This window comes from Galeopterus variegatus, unplaced genomic scaffold (genome assembly GCF_000696425.1).
Source record: "Galeopterus variegatus unplaced genomic scaffold, G_variegatus-3.0.2 Scaffold4671, whole genome shotgun sequence".
NCBI classification, from domain to species: Eukaryota; Metazoa; Chordata; class Mammalia; order Dermoptera; family Cynocephalidae; genus Galeopterus; species Galeopterus variegatus.
The window spans coordinates 90,397-95,650 of NW_007730782.1; the positions used below are offsets into that span (position 1 = coordinate 90,397).

The 5,254-nt window shown below is 36.8% G+C and overlaps 1 protein-coding gene across 1 annotated transcript in view; it reads right to left on the reverse strand.

The window, feature by feature from the left end:
• Window positions 1-5,254, reverse strand: part of ZNF569 (zinc finger protein 569) — a 53,381-nt gene extending 48,127 nt beyond the window's left edge. Inside the window, exons 1-2 of the mRNA XM_008588087.1 lie at window positions 5,194-5,254; window positions 3,976-4,139 (exon numbers count right to left, since the gene is read on the reverse strand). The gene's annotated coding sequence lies outside the window, so the exon portion shown is untranslated. The remainder of the gene's footprint in view (window positions 1-3,975; window positions 4,140-5,193) is intronic.

Genomic DNA, 5,254 nt, shown 5'->3' on the forward strand with positions numbered 1-5,254 from the left:
GCAAATAAAAGATATAAAAATAAAGCCAAAGTTAAAATCCTGTAATTCCAAATTTTTAACACTGGAAATAGCAGTATGAACTCATGATACCTATTTTGTTAAGGATATATTTCCTGCTACAACATGAATGAACCTTGAAAGCATGCCAAGGAAAAAGTCAGTCAAAAAAGGCCACAAATTGTATGATTTCATTTGTATGAAATGTCTGGAATAGGCAAATTTATAGAGATTGGAAATAGCAGTATGAACTCATGATACCTATTTTGTTAAGGATATATTTCCTGCTACAACGTGAATGAACCTTGAAAGCATGCCAAGGAAAAAGTCAGTCAAAAAAGGCCACAAATTGTATGATTTCATTTGTATGAAATGTCTGGAATAGGCAAATTTATAGAGACAGAAAACAGATTAGTGGTTGATTAGGCTTGGTGAGAGGGAGGGAAATACATACAGCATTGACTGCTAATGAGTAGAACGTTTCTTTTAGGGGGGACGAAAATGCTCTAATATTATATTATGGTGATAATTTCACAACCCTATGAATATATTTGTATAGAGACAGAAAACAGATTAGTGGTTGATTAGGCTTGGTGAGAGGGAGGGAAATACATACAGCATTGACTGCTAATGAGTAGAATGTTTCTTTTAGGGGGGACGAAAATGCTCTAATATTATATTATGGTGATAATTTCACAACCCTATGAATATATTTTTTAAAAAACACTGAATTATACACTGCAAATGGGTAAAATGTATAGTAAATGAATTATAGCTTAAGCTGTTAAAAAAATAAAAAGAAAACATTTCCTAGCTCTGTCCACACACTCATGCAAAAACCCTAGAAACAATGACTATGCCAATAGCAATAACCACTATAAATATAACCTCAAAATATCATTTCCCACTAAAAGAAATCATGGCACCATAAAGAAAAGACTGATTTCATGCCTAGGGCAGGAAATGTTCAAAATGAGCCCGGGATATGCTGTCATACCAAAAATGTAGGAGACTATCAAAGACTATGAAAGGTGTGTTAAAAGGACTTAGAAGCCATCTTGAAGAAGTGGCCAAAGATGGGCAAATTTGAGCTTCAGAAAGAAACAGCAATGGTTTGAAGCACATCAGATATGTTAAAATCAGTGAGTATATAATGGTAATAATAATAACAACTGGTTAGGAGATGCTAGCAATCCACTCAATAGCCCAAAAACCTATCAAGGGAAAGCATCAATTTATTCTACCTTTCCTGTACATTATGTACCTAAGGGTAACCAGACAGTTGATGAGGGAAATTTTTTCTTTAGTAAAATATTCTAGTTAGTAAATGAAGAAGGAATGACAGAATTCAAATATAACCATTTTGTAACCCCTGCTAAAATAATGAGTCTAGCTAATACTCATCCATTTTTTCTAAAACTTGTATGTTGGTAAGAAGGAGGATTGTTCTATTTTTAGAACATATGGCGACCAAAGGAAAAAATATCCTTCTATCTCCCCATCTTACTTCCTCTAGTATCACAACCCAACATCAGAAACTTCCACTCCTTGATTCTACCCATTTTTCACTGTCCCTTATCCCCTTCCTATCCTCACTTTTCTACTTACCTGGCCTAAAATCCACAGTCAAACAATATAGTCAGTTCTTGCTAACGTAGGCTCCCTTTGCCTCTCTTTCACATTATTCCTATTTGCTTCACGAAACCAACACTGGCTAAATCCAGCTCTCTCCCCTACCCTGTATGTGGCTGCAACTGTGCAGACGAACATTACAGGAGAAAAATCACACAACTACATGGAATAGGCTCACTTTAAATTCATGAATACTAACATTAAATGGGTCTTAAATGCTGCCTGAAAATCACATTACAATTGGCCCTCCATATCTGCAGTTCCACATCCGTAGATTCAACCAACAGCAGATGGAAAATATTTGAGTAAAAAAAAAAAAGCAATAAAAAATAACAATACGATAATAAAAATAATACAAATTTTAAAAAATAACATAGTATAACAACTATTCACATAGAATTTACATTGTATTAGGTGTTATAAGTATTCCAGAGATAATTTAAAGTATAAGGGAGGATGTTCATAGGTTATATGCAAATACTACACCATTTTATATAAGAGACTTGAGCATACACGGATTTTGATATCCATGGGGGTGCTGGAACCAGTCCCCTGCAGTTACCAATGGACAACTGTATATTTCTCTATTCTCTGTCCTGCTCTCTTCAGTGGTTTATTTTCTATTTTCTTCTCTCTTCAGACCTCCAACACCTCTTCCACCAACCTTACTGTCAGCTGAGTCTCTCACTTTCTACTTCGCTATAATGTTGAAGCAATCAAAAGAGAAGGTTCACAAGCTCTCACCAACACATCTACTCATCTACCTGTATCTGTGCCCAGGTACTTCTCCCTTCCCCCCTGCTACTACTGTGGTCAAGTTCCAAGCTACGGCAACCTGACATTAGATCCCGTTTGCTCTGGCTACTCAGGGACATGACTATAGTATTTCTCTCCTGTATCATCAAGTTTCTATCTCTATTGGACCATTTCAATCAGTATATAAACAGACTTACCTCTTAACTCCAGCTACCATTCCCCTTTACTTCTTCCATTTACAGAAAAATTTCTTCAAGAGTTGTCTAGACTTGATATCTCCAATTTTTCTTTCTCAGTTCTTTCTTTGGCACCATATTCCACTAAAACTGCTTTCAGGGTCATTAATAACTTTCATGTTGCTTAATTCAATGTTCCTTTCTCAGTCCTCATTTTACTTGGCCTGAGTAACACCTGACATGGTTCTCGTTAAAACACATCCTTCCCTTGGTTTCCAGGATATCACATTCACCTAACTTTCCTCTAATCTTTCTAGCTGGTCCCTTTCAGTCTCTTTTAATTCCTCCTTATTTCTCAGACTTTTTAATGGTAAAGCAACCCACAGATCAGTCCTTTATCTCCACCTTTTCCTATCTACTCTACCCTCTAAGTGGTCTCATTCGGCCTCATGGTTTTAAATATCATTTATAAGCTCATAATTCCCAAATATATGCCTCCATCCTAGATCTTAGATCTCTCTTTTGAACTTCAGACTTGTATATCCAACTGCCAACTTGATACCTCCACTTGAATTTCTAAAAGGCATCTCAAACTTGACATACTATTTTCCAAACTGAAGTCACACTATCCCCCTACACCCCAAGTCAGTTTTACCTACATTCCTTCCCTTCTCAGTTAATTATAATTCCATTCTTAAAAAATATTGTGTCATCTTGTCACACTCACACTCCACATGAGTTCTGTCAGCAAATGGTAGCAATTCTACCTTTAAACTATATCTAGTACAGGACTATTTCTCCCCATTTTTACTACTCTGGTCCGGGTCACCAATATCTTTTCCCTAGATTATTGCAACAGTTTCCTAATTGGCCTCTCTGCTTTTTTCCTTGCCCTCCCGCCCTTTCTCATTTCTTCTCCTGTAGTCCATTCTCATTAGAGCAGACAAAGCTATCCTCTTAAATTGTAACCAGATAATAATATCACTCCCATGCTCAAAACTCTCCAACAGCTTCCCATCTTGCTCAAAGTAAAAGCCCAAATCATACTAAGAGCCATAAGTCCCAATCTGATCTGCCCTCCTCTCTTCTGCTTACCTTTCTTCTCTCATGTCCCACTACTTTCCCCCTTATTTGCTGTATTTCAGCCACACCAGCCTCTTCATTGCAACAGGCATGTTGCCACCACAAAGCCTTTACAACTGTTGTTCTCTTTGCCTGGAATAACCTTTCCTCGGTTATATGCATAACTTTACTTCCTTCATATCTTTATTACTACCTTTTCAAGACACCTTGCCTAGCTACCACGTGGAAATTTCTAACTCTAATCTCTAATTCTAAATATCCTCCCTCTTTACTTTTTCTCTTAGTGGTTTTTTTTTTACCATTTAATTTATTTCATATTTAATTTACTTACCTTGTTTATTATCTGGCCCACAACAATGTAAGCACCATAATAACAGGGAGTTTGTCTCTTGTTCACTGCTATATCCCAAGCACCTAGAATTGTGCCTGTTACACAGACAGCATTCGATAATTGGTAAGTCTATGAATGAATGAATCCTTTACACATGAAGAACTCTGGAAAAGAAATTTGAAAACAGAACTCTACTTTAGAAAACATATAATTCACAAACGAGATTTAAAAATGTATGACTTCAGTAGGAAACAGCAAATTAAAGAAATTATTTTATACCTCTGAGATTAACAAAGATTACTAATATTTCTGATATTCATTGTTATCAAGGGTGTATTGATATAGGCAGTCTTATACTATGTCAATACTACTGTAAATTATTGGAACCTTACAGGAGAACAACTGGATAGATTTAGGAAGCCCCTAATAAGCACACACATTTTGACCTATCAATTACACTTCTAGGAGCCTCCCACCATCCCACCTCTCCAAAAATTAGAAAAATGCATTATAACATGTGCAAAATAGTTGCTGATAAACACACTGTTCATAATGGCAAGAAGTTGGAAAGAACCAAATTACCCATCAATATGGACGAATGCATTAAAACATATACCATGAAAAACTTTAAAATGACAGCATAGATTTGGAATTGTTTACATGGAAAGACATTAATCATGTATTGTTAAATGAGAAATGTAGGTTACAATACTATGTATATGGTATGTATAGGGCAATTGCAATTTTAAGACATTATGCACATATATAAAAGCACATGAATGCATGCATATGTATTCACAAAGGAAGGGGTGAAAGGATGGGAAGCAAATTTTGACAGTGATTGCACGGTTGGTGGAATTATGAATGATTTTAGTTTGAACTTTTCTGTATTTTGCCATTTGGGGAGTGGTGTAAAAATAAATATTAAAATGTTGGGGCTACTAATGTCTCATAGAAAAACATATTTCTAATTACCATAACCAAACAGTCTGGTACAAACAGTCTCACACATCTACACACACAACCATACCTACTTCCATCCACCGAGTTTCTCATTCACTCACGATCCCACAGTCACGCACGTTCGCACCCACGTTCAACTGAAACATAAAAAAGCGCATCAACAAAATCATTTTACACAGACAAGAGCCCACGGCCCCACACAGCCAGATAAATGTCCGGCTAAGTACAGTCACATCACGCCACACGCTCACGGACCTTCCCCGCCTCTCCCACGGCCTCCGGGAACCACGGGCATGGCTCCTCCCGGCGTCCTCCA